General features: G+C 40.0%; 1 pseudogene; it reads left to right on the top strand.

The window, feature by feature from the left end:
* The first annotated feature begins 2,040 nt into the window (after nt 1-2,040).
* Nucleotides 2,041-3,003, top strand: LOC109394438 (cathepsin L1-like; annotated as a pseudogene).
* The last annotated feature ends 10,095 nt before the right edge of the window (nt 3,004-13,098 follow it).

The raw sequence follows: 13,098 nt of genomic DNA on the forward strand, positions 1-13,098 counted from the left end.
AGCCAAAATACAAACTCGGGAAGTCTGGTTTCAAGGCCCATGCTCTTAACAACTGAACTACTATCATTGTGTTGTTTGCTGCATAAGGTAAATCTTTAACAACTGGTACTTTAAAACAATGAAATAAAAGTAGCTAGCTAGACAGAAATACAAGCTAGGCCCAAAAGAGATTAGGGTCTAACGGACAGAATACCTATTTTATAGTCAGAAAGATCTGGGTATGTCTCTGTAGTAGTGATATTTGGTACTGACTGGATATCCAAGTGCTCGCCTACATTTTCTAGGCCCCTAGTAATCATTAAGACCATGTGACTAGTTCTAACCATTGGCTGTGAGTGGAAGAAACACAAACCACATCTGGACTGATAATTTTATTTCTTCAGTCCAGTGCCTGACTCTTCAGGTCTCTGTTCATCTGCCATGGTAATGGAGAAGGCCACCAGGTCCAGATGCTGTAGCTACATGATGGGAGAGCCTCAGTCAGTCTAGGCCTGTGAGTAATCATGTAGAACAGAGCCCCTCATAAGCCCACCTGGATGTGAACCATGAGTGAGAAATAAACCTTAGTTGTGTTAAGTCACTGAGAGTTAAAGACTATTTTGTTTCTGATATTATATGGCTAATATAGTCTACAAGTTTTACCAGGTTTTTTAGATATTCATGGAAAAGGTGTTTGACCTCTCTGAGTCTCATTTCTTTATCTTTAAAATATGAACACTAATGCTTTCTTGGCAGAGTTGACAAGAGAGTTAACTGAGAGCTCTCGGTGTGATTGGCAAAGAGGAGATGCTCAATAAATGGTAGCTATTGTAATTATTCAGTATTATACTACATAAAAGTAACAGAAAAGCTCAAGTGACATAGTGAGTGTATAAAGAACATGAAGGACATTTTTTTAGCAGAGCTTATTATTGGATTCCTATGCATTCCTATAACTATAAAACAGCTAACGAATATTTCCAATGCAATGCATAAACAGTGTTATAATGTGCATCCATTTTATAAATATCTCTTGTTCTAGCACCCAGCATCCACACTCCTGTCTTTTGCTAACTGTAACCCAGTTTCCCATGGGAAACCTTCTCTTCCCCAATTCTCAGCCAGCATGCTGCAGGTGGAGCTCCAGAATCAAGTTCCAGAATGGAGCAGGTGACTTGAGGCTAAGTCAGTCATCACAGTTCCCTGGCCACAGTGATTGGTTCAAGGATGGGGACATTGTCTGTTCAGAGCCACTGAGACACAAGAGAAAGCTGAGGATCCTGAAAAAACGATTATGTCATTCTTTTCTCATTTGAACTTGAGATGTTGAAGTATTTGGAGATATGGTAGCTATCTTGGAACTACAAGGGAAGAGCCTGTCTGGGAGTGGAACCAACATAGAGATGAATGGTACCAACTGGCTGGCTGTGTTGGTGAAATGAAGGTCTAGTGACATTGTTCCAGCCCCTGATCAAGTTGCACCTGAAACAAAAACAAATCCTGGGATTTTCACTTTAGTGAGTTCATAAAATATCTTTTTTTCTTAATCTATTTAAAATGAGACTTTAGTCAGAAGTGACATTTGGGCAGCTCATAAGGAAATACTCAGTTCTGACGAGATGAGGTTAAAATTTGGATCACATGAGTATGCGTGGGATCCTTTTCCATTTCTGGAGCTCTACAAAGTGTTTTCTCTGTCATTCTTCCTAGATTCTGTATCAAGGGTTGAACTAGATTCTCTATAGCCAAAAATATTACGGTTGTGATCTTCAAATTTCAAGCATGTACATAAAAATTAACTATAATGTTTGACCCTTTTGTAGTTCATAAGTGTGATGGTTGGGTGTTCACTCTCTTGTGTGAGATGTGCCTCCAAACCTTGTTACAACATCTGCACATTACCCATCTGACATGTAAAAAAGAAAATTAAGTATAGTATTTATGTTATATGCTAATAGAATTTCAAAATATAGGTAAAAATCATAAGAATATGGGGTACTGAGGCCTTGGAGATCTCTGGACCTGCACATACAGACTGCACCTGCTGCAGGTTTTTGAAACATGAATCCTTCACTCTTCCTGACTGCCCTTTGCTTGAGAATAGCTTTAGTTGCTCCAAACCTTGATGGAAATTTAGATGTACAATGGAACCAGTGGAAGGCAGCACACGGGAAATTATATGGCTTGAATGAAGAAGGATGGAGGAGAGCAATGCAGGAGAAGAATATGAAAATGATTGACCTGCACAACCAGGAATACAACCAAGGGAAACAGAGCTTTACTATGACAATGAACATCTTTGGCGACATGGCCAATGAGAAATTCAGGCAGGTGATGAATGGCCTTCAAAACAAGAAGCACAAGAAAGGGAAAGTAGTCCGGGAACCTCTCTTTGCTGAGATTCCCCCAATCTGTGGATTGGAAAGAGGAAGGCTATGTAACTCCTGTGAAGGATCAAAGCCACTGTGGTTGTTGAAGGATCAGGGTCACTGTGGTTCTTGTTGGGCTTTTAGTGCAACGGGTGCCCTTGAAGGACAAATGTTCTAGAAAACTGGCAAACTTATTTCCCTGAGTTAGCAAAACCATGTGGATTGCTCTCAGTCTCAAGGCAATGAGGGCTGCAATGCGGGCCTAATGGATAATGACTTCCAGTATATTAAATGCAACAGAGGCCTGGACTCAGAGGAATCCTACCCGTATCATGCAAAGGTTGAATCCTGCAAATACAAGCTGGATGAATCTGTTGCCAGTGATGCTGGCTTCATGGACATCCATCAGCAGGAGAGGTCTCTTATGAAGGCAGTGGTAACTGTGGGGCCCATCTCCATTGCTATAGATGCAAGTCATTATGGCTTCCAGTTCTATGAAGAAGGTGTTTATTATGATCCAGAGTGCAGCAGCAAAGACCTAGATCACGGCGTTATGGTGGTTGGCTATGGCTTGGAAGGAGCAGAATCAGATAACAATAAATACTGGATTGTCAAGAGCAGCTGGGATACAGCTTGGAGCGAGAAGTCTACATGAAGGTGGTCAAAGGCGGGAACAACCACTGTGGAATTGCCACCTCAGCCAGCCATCCTATTGTGTGAAATGGTGGTAATAAAGAAAGACTTAATTGAGAACAGGGTATCCAGAAAAAGGATTTTATCTTAAAACTGACCACACCTTATTGTGTGGGGTAAAACACTTGAATCATTGAAGATCCAAGTTGTGATTTGAATTCTGCTTCTTTAATTACTGCTGTAAACAGCTTTGTACGATTGACTTGCCTAATAACTTTGAAATTCCATGTTTCGAAAGGATGTAAAAAGTTTTACCTTTAAAATTAAGCTTAGCTTTGCAAAAAAAAAATATGGGGTACTGATAACGTTTCTGAGTTTTTAAATAAATGAGATAGATGTGTTAGTAAGTTTCTTAGGGTGAGTCTGGTTGAATCTTGTAAGTGTCATAAATAAAACTATAAATCTTCTAATTTCAAAAGTTTTTGTGAATCTGCTAAAGTAGAGAAAGGCACGTGAAGCAAAATGTATTGATCACCTAGGTTGTGCTCAGGACACATGCATTAGTTGGCTTGGGCTACCATACAGAACTGGATTGCTAAAACAACAGAAATTATTTTCTTACAGTTATAGGGACTGAAAGTCTAACATTAAGGTGCCAGAAAGGTTTGTTTCTAATGAGATCTCTCTTGATGGGTGGCAGAAGGCTGCCTTCTCGCTGCGTCCTCACATGCCCTTTCCTCTGAGACATCTCTAGTGCCTCCTCTTCTTATAAGGACACTGGTCATATTGGATTAAGACCCCACACTTATGATCTCATTTAACCTTAATCATCTCCTTCAAGGCTTTATCTCCAAATACAGCCACATTGTGGTTAGGGCTTCAGTGTACAAATTTGGGTGTGGCACATTCAGCCTATAACAACACATACAGTGAAAAAAGAACTTAATAGAGAGAACACAGATTCTGGCTTCAAACATGCTACGTTTAGAATCAGACCCTGCTACCTACTAAGGTATCTCTGAGTTGTGTTTCCATAAAAGAATGTCTTACAGGCAATACAACACAAGGAAATCAGATTTTTACTGACTCCCCAACCTTTAGACAAGCGGCCAATCCTTGGATTTGAATATGAAGAACTGCTGTTACTTTGCCAAATGTTTCAAACCACCTTAGTAGAGAAATGCGACCATTTCTCCAGACTGCCAAGCCCTGACATGCAAGGTCCATACCGTATCTTGGATATGGCAGAACTTTGGCCCCATCCAATTCCTATAGTCTCTTTTGGGTCAAAAGCAGCACTCAAAATTCCGTGCACATACTCAGGTTACCGGAGCCCCACCACATGGAACAAGTGTGGAGTGCTGAAACTTCTCAGCATCTCATCAAACATACACTATACACAAAACTGCTGAACCACCATCTCAATCTCTTGCTGATGTTCTACCCACTCTTTCACCTTTAGCATCCCAGATTTGCCTTTGCACTCAGGTCTTTTTTTCTAGCAGGAATAGAGAAGTACTCAAATTGTAATTTTGTAGTCACACAAATTGGGGGCTGCAGTTAGCCTAGATGAAATGAAATATACAAAGACACTATGTAGTCAAAGACACCTTGAAATCTGCTTCAAGTTCATAGTAAACATTTTTGTAAACAAATAAACTTTCACATTGCAAACAAAGCATCGATGGAAACTTCCTTTTATGAAAAAGAACTTTGGAGACACCTTCAGTGTTAGTTATATAACCTCAGGTGAATTTCTTAGCCTTTTAGAGCTTCAATTTCTTTAATAGTAAAATGAAGTGGGTCATACCTACTTCGTAAAGTGGTGGTTCTCACGCTTTGATATCAATCCAATTACGTGGGGTGCTTACTGAAAATGCAATCTCTTAGGTCATGCCCTAGACCTACTGGGTAGTTATTATTGGGGTCTTGTTTTGGGAAATATTATTGCAAGAAATAAATTGAGAAAACATGAAGCACCCGTTCATTTCCTATACACGAATAGTACTTACTATTTAAAACCCCTACTCATCCAAAAAAATCGAGTCTGAGATCCGAGTAAGATGGTGGCTTACTTTCAAAACACATTTGATAAAAAAAAAAGGAAAAAAAAAGAAGTTAAAGTAACAAGTCTAGGTGCAAATAAACTAAAACAAAATAGACTAGGCTGTACTGGAACAAACCATGCAAGGTACAAGATTCAGGCCTGCTACTCTGGTCTAAGAGCCTCAGCATAACTGTAAGAGCCACAGCCACCTACTGGAGGCTTATTATAGATAGGTGACCACGCATTGTAGCATGTGACCCTACTACCAGAGCCACAACTGATAAGACCAGAGAAATATGCCTGGTCTACACGTATCCAGTAGCCCACAGAGTGAGTGACCCAGCACAACAGCCCAAAAGGAGCAGCCTATACATGAGGTAACTTCTTGACCCAATCAGATTGTGTCTCTTAGAGAGCTTCTGTCTGAGCCGCATTTGAACCTCAGAGGGGTGCTGATGCAGTGCCCCACCCACATGCAAGATCTTCAGATTCCTCTTTCCCATGTGCATGTGTTTATGCCCCCAATTTTCCCTCCCAATGACTAGCAAGACAGTGCCTACAATGTCACGTATCTCCTTGGACCTTAACCAGTGACTGACAGGTGTGGGAGTAGGACTGCCTCAGGTCTTTGCCTCCAGTTTGGAGATCAGAGACATAACTTACACTCCCAAGCACCCCCACTGGGATTAGGCTAGAGGACCCTCCTTGGAGTTTGCTGAGACTGCATCCTTGCTGTGCTTCTTCGCTCCCCTTGACCTTCTCATTCCCTTACCAATTTCTCCCGAGGTCACTTCCTTAATAAATTATGCAAAAGCTCATCTCAGGGTCTGCTTCCGGGGAAACTGATCTAAGACAGATGTGTAAAGATTTCCTGAGAAGCAGAGAAATGTTCAAGAGTGGACAGTGAGCAGAAGCCTCAAAGCAGTAGGAGACATAAAGAAGCATGAGTGAAGGGTCTTCGACAACAAGAGTAGTGAGTTAAAGGGTGAAGATGGGAGAGGCAGTCACAGTGAGAACCAAGACAGAACAGTGGAGTCAGCATATGGACAGAGCACACGGTAGGGAGCTGCTGAACGCAAGGAAAATGACGTCATGCTACTGACCTACAGAAATCTGTGGAGCCACTAGAATTGCTGTGTGTCCCAGAATAACTTCTTATTTTCTGCAGCTGCAGAGATGTCTTTCTGTCTCTCTTACCCCTGTGTGCATCTTTTTAATGAATTCCATTACCCAGTAACCCAAATATATCTCTGTTCTTTAAAAATGGAAAAAGCCTAAGAAACCCACACTATCAGAAGTAAAATTAACACTCCTATCATAAATGCCTTTACAATGCTTAGAATAGTTTTATAATTAATATATCCCTTCAGCTCCTTTTAATTTTGTTTTTATTATCAAAATTATAGCGTAGCTTTCAATTTTATAACTTCCAGGTAATGCATGCTCCGTTCTTCACTGTTACTACTAATTTAATAACCAACAAAATCTTTTCTAATTCCTTAGTCAATGAGTTTGTTTTGTGTAATTATTGAGGGGAATACACTTCTTCAGCATATTTATTGTACCTAATTTTAAAATTAAACATTTGAAAGACCAACAATTTACAATAAAAAAATAAGATTTTAAAAATGTACATACAAATACTGAAGCTCCATCTACATTAAATTCTCTTATTAACTAAGAGAGAGTCCCTATTTCAAGTTTGCTGTTTTCCTGACACCTGTAGGGTGAAATAATAGCATCTTCATATTTTATAAACTTCTTTGAACTTCATTTTGACTTATTTTATAAGAACATAATTTAATGAATTCTCTTACAATTATAATGCCATTATTGAATCCATGAGTGCTTGGGTTAATATACAAAAAAAAATAAAATAAATAATTTATAGGGATAGGTAATAGTACTGCACCGGAATCACTGTACCTATAATTGAAATACATTGAACGAAAATATTATTTGCTAACGTTGTCTATTTACCCATATGCTCTTATAAGGCTCTCAGGAAGAGATGGACAGTTTAGTTACACATCAGGAAGGCACAGAACTTCATGACGTTAAAACAAAATGAAACAACCACCTTTCTATCAGGGGAGGCATTTGCTAACAGTTACTTTATCTTTAGAAGATTTCCGCTTGAATTTCTTAATGCACCATAAAAAAATCCCTTCATTACTTCACAGGTACTTTCATGAAGTACATGATCTAGAATAGATAATCTAGGGGATATGCTAAATTGAACAGTAGAACAGTTTGTTTTTTTTGTTTTTTTTTAAAGAACAGATTTTCATGAATTCAGTATAGATGACCTCGTTTTCTAAGCAACTCAAATAAAATTATACATGTTAATGGCTTCCATAACATTGGCGCATACTACTCCAATAATTACACTTAAAGATACACAATCAGTGATGGCAATTCTGCCTCATTGAGGATGTGAAAAGATTGCCTTAAATATAAAATCAAGTACCCTTAGCGTTACTCATAAGGGAAATGCAAATTAAAACTGGCAGTTTGCACCTCACTTGTTAGGGAAAAAAGCCAACAGTTTCTCAACACACTCTGCTGGTGAACCTTGGGAAATCGGCCTCTCACACATTGTAGGAACGTAATTGATACAAACTATATGAAAGACAGTTCACCTATTGAAATTACAAATATACCTATACCATACCTAACTTCACTTATGGTAATTTTTCTAATCAACACACCTGCTCTTGGGAAAAATTACATTGCTGTAAGTCTATTCCTTGTATACTCATTTACAGTAGCATGAGATTGGAAACAGCCCAAATGTCCACCAATGGGTTATTGATTAAATTAATATGGCGCATCTATCCTATAGCATAACATGAAGCCATAAAAATAAATAAAAATTTTCTCTGTGAGGTAATGTGGAAAGAACTTGAAGATAAATGTTTATAAAAAAATAATCAAGATGGAGAGAAGCATGTAGAGCATACAAAAAGAATGAAAAAATAAGAAAATATGTTCATATGTGCTTGCATGTTCATAAAAAAATGTTAAGATAAAAAAAGGAAACAATAAAAATGATTACCTATAAGGATGAAGAGAGGGAAAGAATTTGGCTGCCAGTGAAAGAGAGGGGGAAGCAGAGTCTTTATGTAAAGCATTAACTCTGTAGAGCATTAAATAATAATAATAATAAAATCAAGCTCTCAAGTTTGCATCATTTCAGGGATAAGGAATACTCTAGTTTAGGAGTTGGCAAACTATAATTTGCATACCCAACCTGGCCTGCCACCTGTTTTGATAAGTCAAGTTTTATTGGAACACAGCCACTTCCTCAGTTTATGTATTGTCTATAGCCATTTTCACACTATGATGGCAAAGTTTGAATCACTAAGACCATGTGGTCCCCAAAGCCTAAAGTATTTACTGTTTGACCCTTTACAGAAAAATCTTGCCAACCTCTACTCCAGGTTGACGTTAGGTTTGAACCAAGTCAAGTGAACAAGGAAAAGTATTTGGCCCTCCCCACACACCCCAAAAAATATTTATACTATATATTCTTCAAATTTTAGATTCTTTGATATTATTTCCATCTAATATATACACGATAGTGTAAATAACTACACTCAGATTGTTTCCTCTTGGCCAAAATTCTTTATCCTAAATATAGCAGAGAATTGTCTTTTTTCACCCTAGCATCTAGTCCTGTTTCCTTTCTGGAACAGTTCCTCGGATATTTTTTTACAAGTAAGGCTTGTGTGGGATTGATTGAATGCCTGCTCCAGGGTAGCTTAAACCAATGCCTCTCAGCCAAGGCATTTGGTCAGGAATTGGCACATGATCTAAGTCAGGTCAGTCTGAGCGCCTGAAAGCCAATTTCAGGACTTTTGTCGGAGCTATCAGAAAGGCCAAACATGCCTAAAGTAGCCCCAAAGCACTATAAAGCCCGTGTGATCATGGGAGGTGTGGGTAGTGGGTTCTTGCCACTGAGGCCTAGAAGAAAGTCGGCTAAGGTAATTTCTGAGAAAACTTTTGTTTTCCTTACAAAAAGGAAGACATACGTGATTGATATTTCCCTTTCTCCCAACATTCTGCCTCAAATGCTGATGTGATGTCTAGAGCTTCAGCAGCTATCTTACAATAATAGTGAGGCAACAGTTTAAGAGAATGAAAATCAGCACACTAAGGGAACTGAATGTTTTATTGGGTTCAACGGGTAAAAGAAAGCTATTTTGTTTGGTTTGGTGAGGCTCCTCCCCCATGCACCCACTTTCAGTTCACATGAGGAGGGGTATATTCCAGTTTAAATCCTATTTGTTAGAAAGTTAAGTCACTAGATTCAGCCCACAGATAAGTGAAGGAGATGCACAGGGTATGAATACCAGGAACCAAGGATCGTTAGGAGCCATTTTAGAAGCTGCCTACCACATCTACTCTCTGAGGGTTTCTTCCCACCTTAGCTGTCTTCTAGTTTATCCAGCAGATTATTTCAGTGAAACAGCATTCATATGTAGTGGTTGATTTGAGGCAGGCACTTCTCAGTTTAGAAAACAGAGAAGCATTCAGATAGGCTCAGTTCATGGAAGATTGTATTAAGGGTATCCCAGAAGGTAAGTCTCATAGCCGTTCGTTCTGTCATTGTTCTAGATACAGTAGTCCCAGTTAAATTGCCAAAACTCCACTTGTTTCGCATGCTTCCTTTGTACTAGGTGCTGTTCTAAGTTCTTTTCATGTGTTGATTCGTTTACAACCTGAAGAAGAAATGTGATTCTTATCCACACTTTAGAGAGATGAGGACACCAAGGCACAGAGAGGCGAAGGAATTTGCCAAAGGCCTTGTGACTCAGAAGTAGAGTCAGGATTTGATCTCTGATAGTAACTCTCCAGAGCTTGTGCTCTAACCCACCACACAACACTGCTTCTAGGCAGCATACCTGGGATTTCACGAGCTCACAACTCAGTTTCTCTTCTCTCTGATTCCCTCTTCTCTCCTGGGGCTATAGGTCACCAGGCAGGTACTGTGACTGATGCTCATCAGAAGGGGACAAGATAAGAGTTGAGAAGTTCCTCTGTCACCAAATATTTATAAATGCCAATTATATGCTAGACTCTGGCAGCTCCCTGCTGTGGTGTGTTCATCAGTACAAGACTTTGTGTCATGTTGTTTCTGCTCCTCTTGGAAGGAGGGAAACTTCTGTCAGCCCTGTGCCATTCCTGAGATGTGTTATCAGCACCTAAATCTTTTCCCGACCACAGTGGGAGGTGCCAGGGGCTGAGGATCAGTCATTTTATCTTTTCTTGGTTTGACTTGGTCCTCTGTGTACTTTCAAAAAGACTTTTAAAAAGGTTGGTTTATACTCTTTGCTTCCACATCCTTTGCTCCCAGTCCCTCCTCATCTGCTGCCATCTGGTTTCTGCTCCCTATCACCTCACTCAAATTGACCTTGCTAATGTAACTGGAGAATTCCTATAGTTGTCAGTACAAGGTACACTCACTTTTCAGTGGTGTCACACTTCATTTCTATGCACTTGGTGTCACGGCTGGCCCCTTTTTGTCACTTTGTTTTTCTTTCTTAGCTGCTGGGGCATTACCCTCTCGGCTGGTTCTTCTACCTCTTTGGCTGCTCTTTCTCAGGCTCCCTTGTAGGTACCTTTTTTAGCTTCTTTATGTTGGGAGTTCCTTAGCATTCTGTCCCCAATCCTTCTTTCATTTGGTTCCACCAAAATTTCATCCATGGCCATGGAGTCCCAATTCTTTATCCCCCCAAAGTCCTTCCTCTTGAGTATCCGATCTCTTTATCTAAGTGCCTCCTCTTGGATGTCCTAAAGAGACTTAAAACATGACATGGCCAAAGCTGACTTGAGCATCTGATCATGCTCCCCATTTCTACCTCCAGACTCATCCTAACCCTGACTTCCTTTATTCTGTTCCCACCATCAATTTCTGGATTCCACCCTCTTGGTAACCTCTCCTATCAATCCCATCCTTTGTCCCAGTTTTGGCATCCAATTCTCTTGCCTACATTTTTGCAAATGCCTCTTTACTGGTCTCCCTGGTTCTACGGTCACCCTTTCCAGTATATTCTTCACAATGCTGTCAATTTGTTCCCCCCATTAACCAAGTCTGATCATTTTATTATTGTTCAACATGCTTCAATGGTTCCCAGCTGCTTAAAGGTTAATATCTAATAATGAGGCAACAAATCCTTGATAATATGGTTCTTCTCTCCCTTTTAGCCTCATCTCCCAAGGCACCCTCATGAATATTAAACATAGGGTAGTACTATCCTTGTTCCTGCTTGGAATCCCCCCACCCCCCTTCCTAGTGTATCTGGTGAGCTCCTACTCATCCCTTAAGTTTTAGCTGAAATACTACCTTCCCTCAGAAGCCCCTAGGGTAGGCCTGGGCCTACTGTCTGCTTTGTTCCTGGTGATCCCACCACTCTGCTCATCAGATCACAGTTTGACTATCTGACTTCTCAGAGATTTGAACTCAGTGAGGATAATATAAGAACCTAGCAGTATCAAGAAGCTCAAAGACAGAAGAGGCAAAGCAATACACTCAAGTTTCATGCGCCAACTGGAAACTATATGTCTACTTTGGTGGGCTGGAAAGTGAGAATTTACTGGTCCCCTCGCCAATGTGCTTTCCACGCTGCACTCTTGGTAATCTTTCAAAACACACATCTGATCATCTCTCTCACTCCATGTTACACACATCACACCCTGCTTAAAACCTTTTATGGCTCCCTATTGCTCCCAGATTAAAACAAAATGAAACACACCTCTTAAAATGACCCACACTATCTGGCCATTTCTTCAGCTTTTATCCCACATTGTTCCACTATCTATGTTGTAACCACACTGACCCTTTTCCGAGCGCCTGTACTTGTTGGCTCCCAAGTCCCACTGCAGGGTCTTTGCATGTGTTTCTCTGTCTGGATAAGTTTTCCCATTCTTTACCCCCTGGTCTATTCATCCACACCCCCAGTCCTCAGCCATAGTGCTGCTTCCTCCAGGTCACATTCCCATCTTGTGCAGATCAGAGCCTCTGTGTATCTCCCTTCCATAGTATTTTTCACATTGCATTGTGGTACTTAGCAATGTAATGATTTAGTCAATGCACATGTCCCTAGGGCTGGCTGGTGAGCCCTGAGGGCAGGAAGCTTGTCTCTCATGTTCCCTATTGTATCCCAGTGCTCACAGAGTTCTTGACATAAAGGAGGAGCTCAATAAATACTTGTTGAATGAATGAGTGAATAAATGAAGACCGAGAATCATGGGGTTTTCCTACTGCTTTTACTCTCACCACTACCCTGCATTTGCATGTGTTCCTTAACAATTTTTCAAAGTATTTTCAGATAAGCTAGTTCATTTGATGTTAACAATTGAGTAGAAAGGTCAACCTATACAGGGGACTTGTCCAATGTTACATGGCTAGTAAGCAACGATGTGGGACTAGACCAAGCCATATCACTTTTCAAATCAGGACTTTGGCCATTAAGCCATAACGAAACAAAAGAAGATAATGTAGAACTTAATAGGGAGAATCTACACAAAAGACAATACAATAGAAACATTCAAATAAATTAAAACAAAATACATTTTATTTTAGGCTGATAGAACTTTGGTTCATGGAACATGGGCACAAATACTTTAAATGCTGGCATTTTAGCACATATGGTTTGGGCTCTGAGAAAGAGCATGTCACCTTTCCCTTATAACAAGGCTCAGTTAGTATTGCTATAACTCTCATTAAAATGTAATTATTTTTAACAATAGAGATCTTTTATTTTTACATTTATGCCATGAATTCATAGGGAATGGGTTCCAGCAGCTCAGGCTCCTTTCCATTGGTTCTCACAAACTGTGCTTCTCTGGGCGGGGCAGGCTAGCGTTTCAGTTGAACCCAAGTACCCTTCTCTTTGGCTTCCTTCTTTTTTTTTTTTTTTTTTAGTGGCAGTAGCTTAGCTGAGACATACTTTTTTTTTTTAAGATTTTTTTTATTGGGGAATTGGGAGGATGGCAACAGTGCTGGGGAATTGGGGGAAGGGGAACAGACAAGTTGCTGTCCTTTTGTTCTTCCGTCTAGTTGTG

Source organism: Hipposideros armiger, unplaced genomic scaffold (assembly GCF_001890085.2).
Source record: "Hipposideros armiger isolate ML-2016 unplaced genomic scaffold, ASM189008v1 scaffold_424, whole genome shotgun sequence".
Classification (NCBI taxonomy): Eukaryota; Metazoa; Chordata; class Mammalia; order Chiroptera; family Hipposideridae; genus Hipposideros; species Hipposideros armiger.